We start from the raw sequence: 12,098 nt of genomic DNA on the forward strand, positions 1-12,098 counted from the left end.
ACTAGTAGTAAGAGAGAAAGCCTTTCTCAGCAGGCAGGCCCAGGGATGATGTCTCAGCAAGTTGGGGCCCCATTTTATCAGGAGGTGAGGAGGCCAATGATGAGGAAGATTTGCAGCGTGGTCTGAAACCCTGTTTCTCTGTATGGAGAGAGGGAGCATAATATCTCATTTGCCTTTCCCAGCTGATGGCTTGTTTCATCCCCCCAGCCAGAGACGTAACCCACAGACAATATGAGAGCTGAATGGTATACCGCCAACAAACACACAAGCAAAGTCACCGTTTATTTTTCTACTGAAACAGATTTATTCATTAACCAATAAAAGCAACACATATACAGAAGGACTTCTCACACCAATTGAAAACAAGCTCAACCAAATTCTAGACAAACTGTGTTTTTAATGTGTACTATGTATTACATAATGTATGTGTGTGCGCATGTCTTTGTATGTGTTCACATGCGTGAGTACAGGAGTGTGTATACCACGCGCACATGTAGAGGTTAGGTGTCAGTCCTCACCTGCCACTTCAGGCTGCTTGACTCACAGACCTTTGGGGAATCTCCTGTCTTTGCTTCTCATCTTGAGATGGCTGTGCTGGAATTAAGGATGCATGGTGGGGTCAGAGAGATTTCTTACTGGTTAAGGGCACTTGTTGGTCCTGCTGAGGACCTGGGTTTGGTTCCAACACCCACATGGGAGCTCACAAACATCCGCATAACTACAGTTCCAGGGGACACCCTCTACTGGCATCGGCATGCGTAAGGTACACAGACACCATGCAGGCAAAACACACCCATATATGTAAACTATTAGGAATACTAATTTTGAAGTATAAAAGTATGAAGATGCTGCATCTAGGCCTCATGCTCACACAGCGAGCACTCTACCCAATGAGACATCTCTTCAGTCCCTAGACAAACTTTTTAATCACAAAATAAAATTTTCTTTTAATGCTTACTAGAATAAATATGTGCAACACGTAAACAATGCTCTAAAAGTACACAGTGCATTGATGTGAAAGGGTGTGCATGGGATATTGGTCCCTTTTAATATTTTAACTACTATCATTTATTCTTATACATTTTCATACATGTACACAATGTATCTTGGCCATAAGGACTCCACTCCCTCCTTCAACTTCTCCCCTATCCCCAACACATCTCTTTCACGAGTTTGTGTTCTCGTTTTTTAATGACCCACAAGTCTAACTAGAGCTGCTCATGTGACTCGGGTGTGGGACTACCCACCGTGGCATGGGCAGCCTACCAATAGCCAAATGCCCAAATAAAATGACTATCCATCCCTCAAAATCATCAACTGCCAATGTCTTCTCAGCAGGGGAAAGAGGTCAGGAAATCGAACCCTATCCACGTTGAATTTTTAACCTTTTAGCAGGTCTTGTGTAGTTGGTGACAACGGTCAGTTGCTGGGGGTTCATGCATGCAACAGTCACGCCATGTCCAGAGGACAGCGTTCCACAGCGCTCCTCCCCATGCTCCAGTTCTTGCATTCTTTCCACCTTCTCTTCTGCAATGCTCCCTGCACCTTGGGGTGGAGGTGGGGGTTGGGCTGAACGCTCAGAGTCACTCATTCTCAGCACTTTGCTCATCCTTATCTTTAAAAACCTTCTTTAAAGGGTAAGACAACTAGATGCTAAATTTTGTGGCTAAAAACTATCTGGCACTCATAGGAAAGGGTCACTAATTTTCAGGTAAATTATGCAGATAAAGGGCTTGGGCAGTCCTCATTTTATTACCTATGAGTTTCTTGGACACTAATAGATACTGTGTTGGACCCTTGTTCATATTGATGAGACAGACGACAGGCAAACCTCCTCACTTTGTAGTTTGATTTCTAGTGAAAAGGGGAAGAGAAAGAAAAATAAGTGTTTGGGAAAGCAAATGTAGAGTTAAAAATTATGAAGGGTACTAGAAGGAAGGGAGAAATGTTTACCAATAAAGTAACAAGGACACTGCCTTCCTCACGACCAACAAAAAAAAAAAAAAAAAAAAAAAAAAAAAAAAAGGTCTTTCCAAGGAAATTCCAATTTGAATGATGAAGTCATTCAGAGAAGTCAACATGGTGTCATTGGGAGCAAAGATGAAAACACATTTCCTGGAGTAAGTCGAAGAATGTGGGTTGACCTTACATCATGAGTGGTTCTAGAAATGGAGAAAAGGGTATTCGGTCATGTCTTAATATGTAAGCAGTCTGAGTCAGACCTCTAACAGGAACATTGAACTAAGCAGTGTTTACAGCAATAAACAAACTGAAAGGTTCTGACTTTTCTAAAGGACCCCTGATGCAGAATTCCCTGTGTGATTCAGTATAGCCAGTCCCTGGAGAAAAGGAATGAGGCCATTTCAGAAAGAAACAGCGCCATGGCAAAGTGCAATTCAGCAAGGATCATTAAACCTAGGGTCCAGTCAGAAATCATGTGATTCTGTCAAAGCAATATGACCTGGGGATTAATGTTGATTCCTAATGAAGTCAATCATAATCCTCGCCAGATGACCCGGCAATTCTATTACTAGGCATTTACCCAAGGGAAATGAAAACAGTTGTCAAAACAAAGATTTGTATACGAATGTTCAGAGGACTTTATCCAAGCAGTCAAAAGCTGGAACTCACCCAGACAGATGTCTATCAACAAGAGAACGGGTAACAAAACCCGCTACACTCACCGAAAGGCTCCTCAGCAGCTCGAAGGATTGAACCGCTGATACCTCCAAGTCACGGGGACTCTGAAAACCACCGCAGCGGGCAAATCAGCCAGCAGCCGAGCATCCATGACGGCCCTACCCACAAAATATTCTAAAAGCAGCCAGACTAACCTATAATAGCAGAGCTCAGATCAGCTGTTGCCTTCAGCTGCCTCGGAAGAGGGATTGGCCACTGAGCGCTTAGAGGGATTTCCAGGGGGAGCAGGCGTTGCTCCATCGCTGACTGCGATGGTGATCTTCCAAGTGCATACTTTGGTTAAAATCCATCAAATTGTACAAAAAGAGTAGAGTATGCTTGTGCTGGAGAGATGGCTCAGTCGGTAGAGCACTTACCATGTATGCATGAAGACCTGACTTTGGATTCCTAACACTCCAGTATAAAAAACTGATTGTCACAGCATGTGCCTTTAATCCCAGCTCTCAGGGAGGGGTGGGGCAGAGTCAGGATGGCCTGGTGGCTTGTTGGGTAGCTTGTCTAGCAAAACCTGTGAGCTGGAAAATAAGTGACCCTGTCTGAAGAAAAGTGAGGCAAAGCACAATTGATGAAGATGCCCAAGATGCAGGTGACCTCTGACCTCTAAATGTGGATGTACACACACACACACACACACACACACACAAATCAGCGCCCTTTATTGTTTATAATCTGCATTTCAATAGTTGATTTTAAAAAGTCTTTAGAGGAAAACTACTGTGTTAAACAGGAAAAAAAAAACATTATTTTAGAGGGGTAAAGTAAATCGTGCTTTAAAATTCGAATCCAATTTCCACACCAGAGAGCAGATGTTCTAAACAGCAGGTGTATGTTTTAAAGCCAGCTGCTCCGTACATGTTCTGGAGAGCTGTCCTCCAGGAGGAAGCAGCAGTAGGAGGGATTGAGCTCCCAATACAAAAATAATAAAACAGCTCCAAGGAGCCAACAGGGTAACCAGGAGCTGAGGAGAGAGTGCAGGGAGAGGCCCCGCTTGACGGATTACCAGACAAGCTAGGGTGATGTTTCTTGAGCGGCCCACGAAGGCCACGGTGCTTTTTGTTGCTGTATGTGTGTATAATTTGTTTCAAATCACATCAGCTAAAGAATGTCATGTTGGAATGGAAGGTCGTTTCCTTAACACATATGCTGATCTCATTGAAGACCATTGGCAAGTATGCTCAGGTTTGTGCTGGTGGGTACAGCCTATTTTCAGTGGCATTTCGCTAAGGGACCCCAAAATCTTTCGGTGGCCCCTGGAAGAGATTAGGGCCCTGTGAGACTAGACAGAGGCAGGAGGGGAAGACAACTAGGTCATGAATATGAATGTGGCCCCGTTTGTACAACAGTGCAAAGCGGAATCTGAAATTTCTATGCTTAGAAAGACTAGCATAGGCACCTGCCACAACTTGCAGAAAGATTCCTTGGAAGCACACGTGACATGAGGAGCAGTAATGGGACCGAGTCCTGAAGCCCAGTGAGGTAGGTGTTGCAATAACCAGGCAGGAGAAGACTGGGATTTGAAGCTGTAGATCTGGAAAAGAGCATGGAACGCAGAAGATGGGGAAAGATAGGCTGGATGGCGGATGGCGGTAGAGAGGAGGTCAGAGCTGAGGTTTTGACCGCAAAGAGGCAGGCATGCTAAGGAGCCAGGAGGAGAGGAAACAGGGTGTGGGTCTGTGGCCTGCTAGGCCCTGGGAAATAGGAAATAGGCTATTGAGTGTGCCAGTACACTAGCTTCGCTGCCTTGGCCTCCTGCCTAGCAATCTCTGACCCATTGCCACCCTCTAAGTCACTCACAGTGGGTAACACAGGGAGACAAAGAGAGGAGTTACCTTTGTATGCCATTTCCCTTGCCAGGCACGCCGGCTTCCTCCCACCCATATTCCGCCTGTGACTCGTTCACGTTCTTAGGGCCACCCAGGATTCAACCCGGGCCAAAAGAATCAGCTCTCCTTTAATTGCACAACACACAGGTATTGGAGCATCAGTCATACGGCAAGCAGGTGCCCATAAGCCAGTCTGCCCCCGCCGTGTGGCCAGATTGCTGAACGAATCAAAGCCAATTTCTTATGCAAGTCTTCGTGCTCGGAAAGCAACACAAACGAATGGAGAGAGAGCACAAGGAAGGAGCGACAGGGACAGGTGGGGAATCCGTGGGATGGCTCAACAGGTGTGTGGAGGTGAACAACGGGAAATGGGAGTCACACAGCTTTTGCTTTCCTCAGCCCTGTCACCCTTGTAGGCTGACCATTATTTGAAGAAACCTTGAACTTCGTCAGTCCTCAATGTGTTAGGGTTAGAAAGAAAAACAATGGGCAACCAATCAGCGTAGGAATTATTCTCTGGATTTAGGCAGCCTTGCCAAAACAGCCTCACCCTTAAGAGCCAGGAGAAATGGACCAAGCCTGGAATTGAACAATTAACTGGGGAGTCATCATCACTGTTCGAAATACAATAACAATTCAAGAGTCTGGTAAAAAAAAAAATGAAGATTTTAATATGCTATTCTGCAGAAAGGAACGGCAGCACGGAGAAATGGAGAAAGATGGCTGGCACACTGACTTGGCACAAGTCAAGGATTTTCAAAGTCCCCTGGTGGCTAGAAATGCCAGTCCTGTCTTCTCATAGGCTAGGACTTGTGCCACCTTCTCAAGTCCCCAGTCCTATTGGTTTAAGACACAAAGGGTTATGTAATGGATACTCTGAGGCTTGAGGTGCCCCCCCCCCTTCCTGATTGTGGGCCCGGTCACAGGGATGCTACCTATAGCTTTCCAGACCTCAGAGCTCTGAGAGAAGCCAGCACCAGTCACAGCCAGGGGAGCGGGGGGAGGGGGGGGTTGCACTTTCTGTTTATCTATAATTCCGAAGAACTGAAGAGTGCTTCATGCTGAAACTGAACCATAACATTTTGTTTCCCACAGTTTCTCACTCTTTCTCCTCTTTCTCTTTTATTCTTATTGGTTCTAGTTTCACTTTTGTTTTAATTACTTAATTTTTTCTAAAATGTATTGGCACGGGTGGCTAATCCTTGGAAGGCCCCAGTAAATTGTTGCTCCAAGAGCCGTGTTCTTGGGAATAGAAGCACAGTATCTTTCATCAAGCATGACTCAAATGTTTTCTTTCTGTTAGCTTCATGGTAACTGCAATCTCCGTTCTCCCCAATTATGCAGCTGAGGGATCCAGCTGGCTAGGCATTCCTTTAAGGCAGTGGTTCTCAACCTTCCTAACATTGGAACTCTTTAATACAGTTTCCTGTGTTGCAGAGACTGCCACCACCACCCACCCACCCCCACTGCCAGGTTCTCCAGCAGATAGGGCTGAGGCAGAGCCAAGGAGAAACACACACTGAGCCGGAGTCTGTCAAAGCAAGATCTCACTTTACTGCATTAAGGCAGGAACTTATATAAGGGCTGAGGTAGTGGGCTGGAGTCTTGGGATTGGGTGAGGTAGAGTAAGGAATAAAGGTTAATAAGATCCTATCACATCAGCAGTGGCTGGGCAGAGGCAAGCCTACATCAGACTGTTCTGAGTCACTCCTCTCCAAATTCAAGTTAGGCTTAGGAAGTTACACCGGGCCTCATGAGGCCCAACACCCAACCATAAAAATTATCTTCATTGCTACTTCATAACTATAAATTTGCTACTGTTAGGAATTGTAGTATACATATCTGATATGCACCCCCTGTCATTTGATGCCCCAAAGGTGTTGTGACCCACAGGTTTAAAACTACTGTTTTAAGAGCATCCCTGACACCACTGATAAACCCTGTGAGTTAGAACAGTTAGAGTTAATGGCTACATCTTTATTTACTGCTGCTAGTAGCCAATTTGAATCCTGTAGCTGTTTGGTATTTAGTCTTCCATTTGTTTAGAACTCTTCCGAGGATTCCTATAGACTCAGCACAGACACCAAAAGATCCCGGTATTGGCTTCTTAGTTTAGTTTAGTTTCACTAAGAGAGAGAAATGATGGGCGGTGGTGGCGCATGCCTTTAAACCCAGCACTGGGGAGGCAGAGACAAGCAGATCTCTGTGAGTTCAAGTCCAGCCTGGTCTACAAAGTGAGTTCCAGAAAAGCCAAGGCAACAGAGAATCCCTGTCTCAAAAAACCAAAAGAAAGAAAGAAAGAAAGAAAGAAAGAAAGAAAGAAAGAAAGAAGGAAGGAAGGAAGGAAGGAAGGAAGGAAGGAAGGAAGGAAGGAAGAGAGAGAGAGAAAACAAGAGAGAGAGGGAGGGGGAGATAGGAGCTGGGGGAAGGGGAAGGGTATGGTCAATTGAACCAGAACACAGATCCCATACTAGTGGATGGAACAGTTTCTGCTGTTCACAACACCACCATAAGTCAGCCTGGGAGACATTGAGTGCAGAGCAATTATTATTCGTCCTTTTGTTGTTTGAAACATTCATGGCATAGGCATAGGTTCCAAGAACCCCCACTGGTCAAGGGAATCCATTTATCTGCCATGTGATACATGAGGAGTAATTTCCTATGGAGAAAAAAAAGGAAATTTTGATGAGCCAGTCTTTCCACACTGAAGAGAAGCACAGGAGAGACAGACTCTGGGAAGTCTTATTCTCCAAATAGCTTCGTCCTGAAATGAGGCTAGCACACAATTACCCAAGTGGAGTCTCTGTCCTGTGCTTGGGGCAAGGAAATAGATGCTCTGCTGTGCAAGCCTGACAATCACTCTTCTCTAGTGTGCCTGCATTGTAAATTTGATGCTTTTTACCCAAGCATTCAATTCTTTATGTCAAGCTTTGTTTTTTTCTATCTGAAACCCATTCTCTGTATAATAATAATCTTCCCTACATAGGTTAGACTCCAGAAATTGAACTAACCAGGGACCCCAATCACAAAATGGAAAATTTTAAGGTTGAATTAATTCAATAGTTTTTCTATCTGAATTCCAGACTAGAAATATTCTTTCTATTAAGAGGCTTTCCCCCCCACAATAACACCAGCACCATAAGCAGCATACTTAGTAAAAGTAAAAAGAACATCACTTCCACCAACTTTGTGTTCCTTGTGCAGACATCATTAGATCTTCTTTAGAAGTAACTGAAAGGCTCCTTGGATGACCCAGAAGCTTCTCTTTGATCTCCCCCCTCAGTGTTGGAGCCTCCTTAATTGGCTTCTTGACTCAGGAGTAGTAAATTCACTTCTTTTAATAATCCATACAGTTGTGGAGTCATTTATTAAGACACTTGCCTCAATGGAGGGGACCTTGTCCTCTCTCCAGGTTTTTATCAGCACCAGGTAAGCAGGCTGAAAGTGATACACTGCAAACTCTCTTGGAAAAGAAGTCCCTGGGTCCTAAAGGATGGCAATATAGAATAGATAATCAGTAGACAGCTTTTCAAAAATTAATCTTCATTTTCCATGGTCACAGATGGGAGGCACAATTTTAAAAAGGGTATGTCTTTTTTCCATCATCTTTATGGTTCATAAAAATACACATTCGTATACTTTAAGAAATTTTAAGCACATAAAACATTTTTCCAAAGTCTATTTTCATGTATAAAGTCTATTTGTAGTATAAAAGGGTCTTTAGTTTACCAAGGACTTAACATTGAACTAACTTGTTGTTCTTGCAATTAACCAAGTTTTTCCAGTCTAAAGCGGGCTTAAGACGCATGCTGTCTTTTTAAGACTTTTAAAGAATTGTTACAATCAAAACAAAACCTATAAATACAGAGTTCCAGAGCTACCTAGACCAACCAACCGTTCTTTGATGATATTAGGCATCGCCTCCCAATAGGACTGCGGTGTTGATCAATGCTCTTTGTTTAAAGTGTTGGCTTTCATTAGTGAACAATCAGAAATTATCAAATGTCAAGCCTTCCAAGTCTTATGAAGAAATCTTAGTAAACCGAATAAAAACAAGCAAATTCTATTTCTCCTGATAATAAATGAAGTTATATATACTTTCCCCACTTACACAAACTCCACTATCACTTAACTAAGATTGTGAAAATCTCCAGTAACTGTAGTGTAAGTTATAAGACTAAACTTATAGTTAATTGTAACCTTTCTTTGGTGATGAAAGAAAGAAAAAAAGAAAGAAAGAAAGAACACCTACTGAATAAATTCAACAAACTGTTTATAGATTTGTTATCAAACTAAGTAATCATGCTTTCTTCTAAGATGAACATTAAGAGTCCACCCTCTATGGGGACAGATGACCTACCAAAGAGATGCCATCTTCCTCTGGGTCTCATCTTTCCTTGGAGGACAAAGGCCAAACTGTTGGTTGTCTCTTTTGACTCTCTTATCCTCATTGGTGTAGGCCTCTAAGCATTGGTTGCTGAACACACAGAAGGGCAGATTTATCAATCTGGTAATGAAACCTTTGTGTAACATTTAAAGCAAAAAAAAATAAAGTCAATTTAAACAAATTATTTTTTATGACTCAATTCCCCCAAGTTGCTAAAGTCGAACAAAGCTAAAAAAAACTCTAGTTAGACATATTCTTTGTCTTTTTAAGCCGGTTCTTTCCAATGTTACCATGAGCGGATCACTATAAGCTTGGGAATGGTGTTCATTAGACACACATCATCCTTAAGTCTTATTTTCCATAAATCTCGCATCAGAACTTCTGTGACTTGACTTTATAGCTTTCTTCACTTTGTTCTCTCCTTTCCTTCTTATTTGTAGGACAAAAATCTTAGTTTATCACACAAAACCAAACATGGCCCTGCGAGGCCCTCCATCGGTCATGGCTGACTCAATCATCTTCCTGATGGTCGCCTTCTTCCTTGCATGGCAAAGGCTACTTTTTTGTACCATCTTAAGCAAGGAATTCTCCAGCAGCTAATCTTTAGACAGAGGTGCCAATGTCTTCACATTCCTATTTACATGGACGGGACAGGATCAAGTGAGGAGGTCCCTGAGGGAGCTATCATCCGTGCCACAGTCTCTCCTTTCCTACTGAGTTACACAGTCCCTTTGAGCCCTTCTGATCACTCTCCCACAGCCTGTTGGGTGAAGTGAGGAAGAGTTGTTCTCACTGTGAGGCTGTTTCTGTCTTCCTCAAACACACAAAGAAAAGTCCCAAAGGAGCTAAGTTCTGCATCCCTGGCCACCTTGGTGCCACTAGATCAAAGTGAGGAAATACTCATGAGGAAGAACTTGCACTAAATCCTGCAGAGCTGGTCAGTCGCTGGAAAACGTTGTCCTCAGTCTTCCTCTTCTCTTGTCCCATGGATGGCTGAGTGGGTAAGTATGCCAGGGACCCCCTCCCCAGCCCCTATTAGAATAAGTAGGCTGAGAAGCAGGAAGCCCTGGTGTGAAGGAATACAAAGGTGTATGGAAATAAGTGCTTCCTAAAGGGTAATAATCTCAGAGAAATGGATACTTAGCCATACTTTTATTTAAGCCTTTTAAAACAAGAACATAAAAAAAAAATGAAAGCAATCTCTTGTCTTTCCCAAGCCCTGGGCCATCTGTTTATAACTTGTCCTCTCTCTTCTCATGCCTGAATCTGTTCAGGAATGTCCCATTCCAGACTTTCTGGGATGGAGTATGTGTCACAGTGGCATCCATTGTAATGCCTCACATCCTAGGTGAGACATCTCTTAAATGAGTCAGGCAGGAGTGCCCCTGAGCCGTTAATGCTGCTTCATGCTGCTCCATCATGAGACAGGAGGCTTGGATGATGAGACAGTGTGTGTGACTCAAGAAACTTGAAGGTGATGCAGTTCAATGCCCAGTTTGGTGAAAGATAAAAGCAGAGATGTAGAATATCAATACTAATGATCTGGAGTGCATCACTTTCTTACTTATGGTCTTTTCAGAGCCGTCTCTCAGTTGATTCTTAAATATCCTCATTAGGAAAGCTAAGACCAGTCAAACTGGGAGACTGGACATGCCTAAGGTCCTGAACAGCCTGATATGAGGCAAACAGGCCCAGGACTGTGTGACATCATGCATACTTTAGCACTGTACAGTGTCTGTCTGATCTATCCCTCCTTTTGAAGTAGACACTGCAGCCAACACAGTGTGCATCTGTCAGACTACTTGGGCTTTTCCTAAAAGACTAAATGATATGGGTTTCCTCTCTGTATACTGTGAATACCATTGGTTAATAAAAAAAAAAAAAAAAAAACCTAGTTTGGCCTGATAGGGTAGATAGGCAAGGGGAAAACTAAACTGAATGCTGGGAGAAAGGAAGCAAAGTCAAGAGAAGCCATAGATCAGCCACTGGAGACAGACATGCTGAAACTTTGCTGGTAGGCCATGACCTTGTAGTGATGCACAGATTAATAGAAATGGTTTAAATTAAGATGTAAAGAGTTAACCAATAAGGATCTAGAGCTAATGGGCCAAGCAGTGATTTAAATAATACAGTTTCTGTGTGGATATATCAGGTCTGAGCTGCCAGATGGCCGGGAAACCAACAAGCAGCCTCTCACAACAGCTAAACTTTAGCCACTCAAGTCTAAGTATGGCCCAGAGAAATCAATAGCCAGGACTTGAAGGCTGAGAAAGCCTGAGTTGTGTTCTGCCTCTCCTGTCAGCAATCTTTACCAGCTGGAGCTTGTTAGCCCTCAGACTTTCCAGGGCTAGTTGTAAAATAGAGACTGTGATGCCTATTTGTAGATTTTTGAATGAAAATTAAATAAAATAAGACCTGGAAGACAGCTAAGTCATAGCTTTGGAGTCAACAGACTAGTGTTCAAGTCTCAAGTGGCATTTGCAGCTACTTGACTTTGAGTAAGTCACATGACCACTCTACGTTTTAGTCTCACTATAAGATGCAGATGCAATTCATGCCTGCTTTATAGAGCTCTGATAGGGTGTGGTAATACATGCGAAATAGCCCAGCAAAGTGCTTGACACGAAATAAGCACTTGATACTGAGTGAAGCCCTGAAATGACTCCCATTGGCATGGCAAGGATGGACAATGAAGACAGCCTAGCTCTAGTACCCAGGCTCTTCAGAATTAGGAAATACTGGTTCCCCCACACACCAAGCATCATGACCCAACAACCGGGTGAGTAGCATTCTTGAAATAGCTAGGCGATTATTCTCAAAGCCCCTTCTAGTTTTCAAGTATCCACGTCACTCACCCACCTTCTTGGCTATATCCCAAAGATCTTCAGATGGAGGAGCATGGGGGACGGAATGTGACTTTCCTACGGAGGCACACCTCCATATAAGAAAAATCAACACACACACACACACAAAGCCTGGAGGTGACTCTGGCCCTGCTCTAAAAGCACTCAGAGTGGAGGAGTGCCAGGACAGGAAGAGACTAAGAGGGAACACTAAGACAGAGACTGATGAAACAACTTGCCCAAAGGCTGATTAGCCAGGTAGTGCCGGAGCCAGAGCTGGAGCCCCAGTGTCCCTACTTCCAACCCCAGGCTCTTGCCCCCACCTCTCTAATTAGATTAATTAAC

The sequence above is a fragment of the Chionomys nivalis genome, chromosome 14 (assembly GCF_950005125.1).
Source record: "Chionomys nivalis chromosome 14, mChiNiv1.1, whole genome shotgun sequence".
Lineage (NCBI taxonomy): Eukaryota > Metazoa > Chordata > Mammalia > Rodentia > Cricetidae > Chionomys > Chionomys nivalis.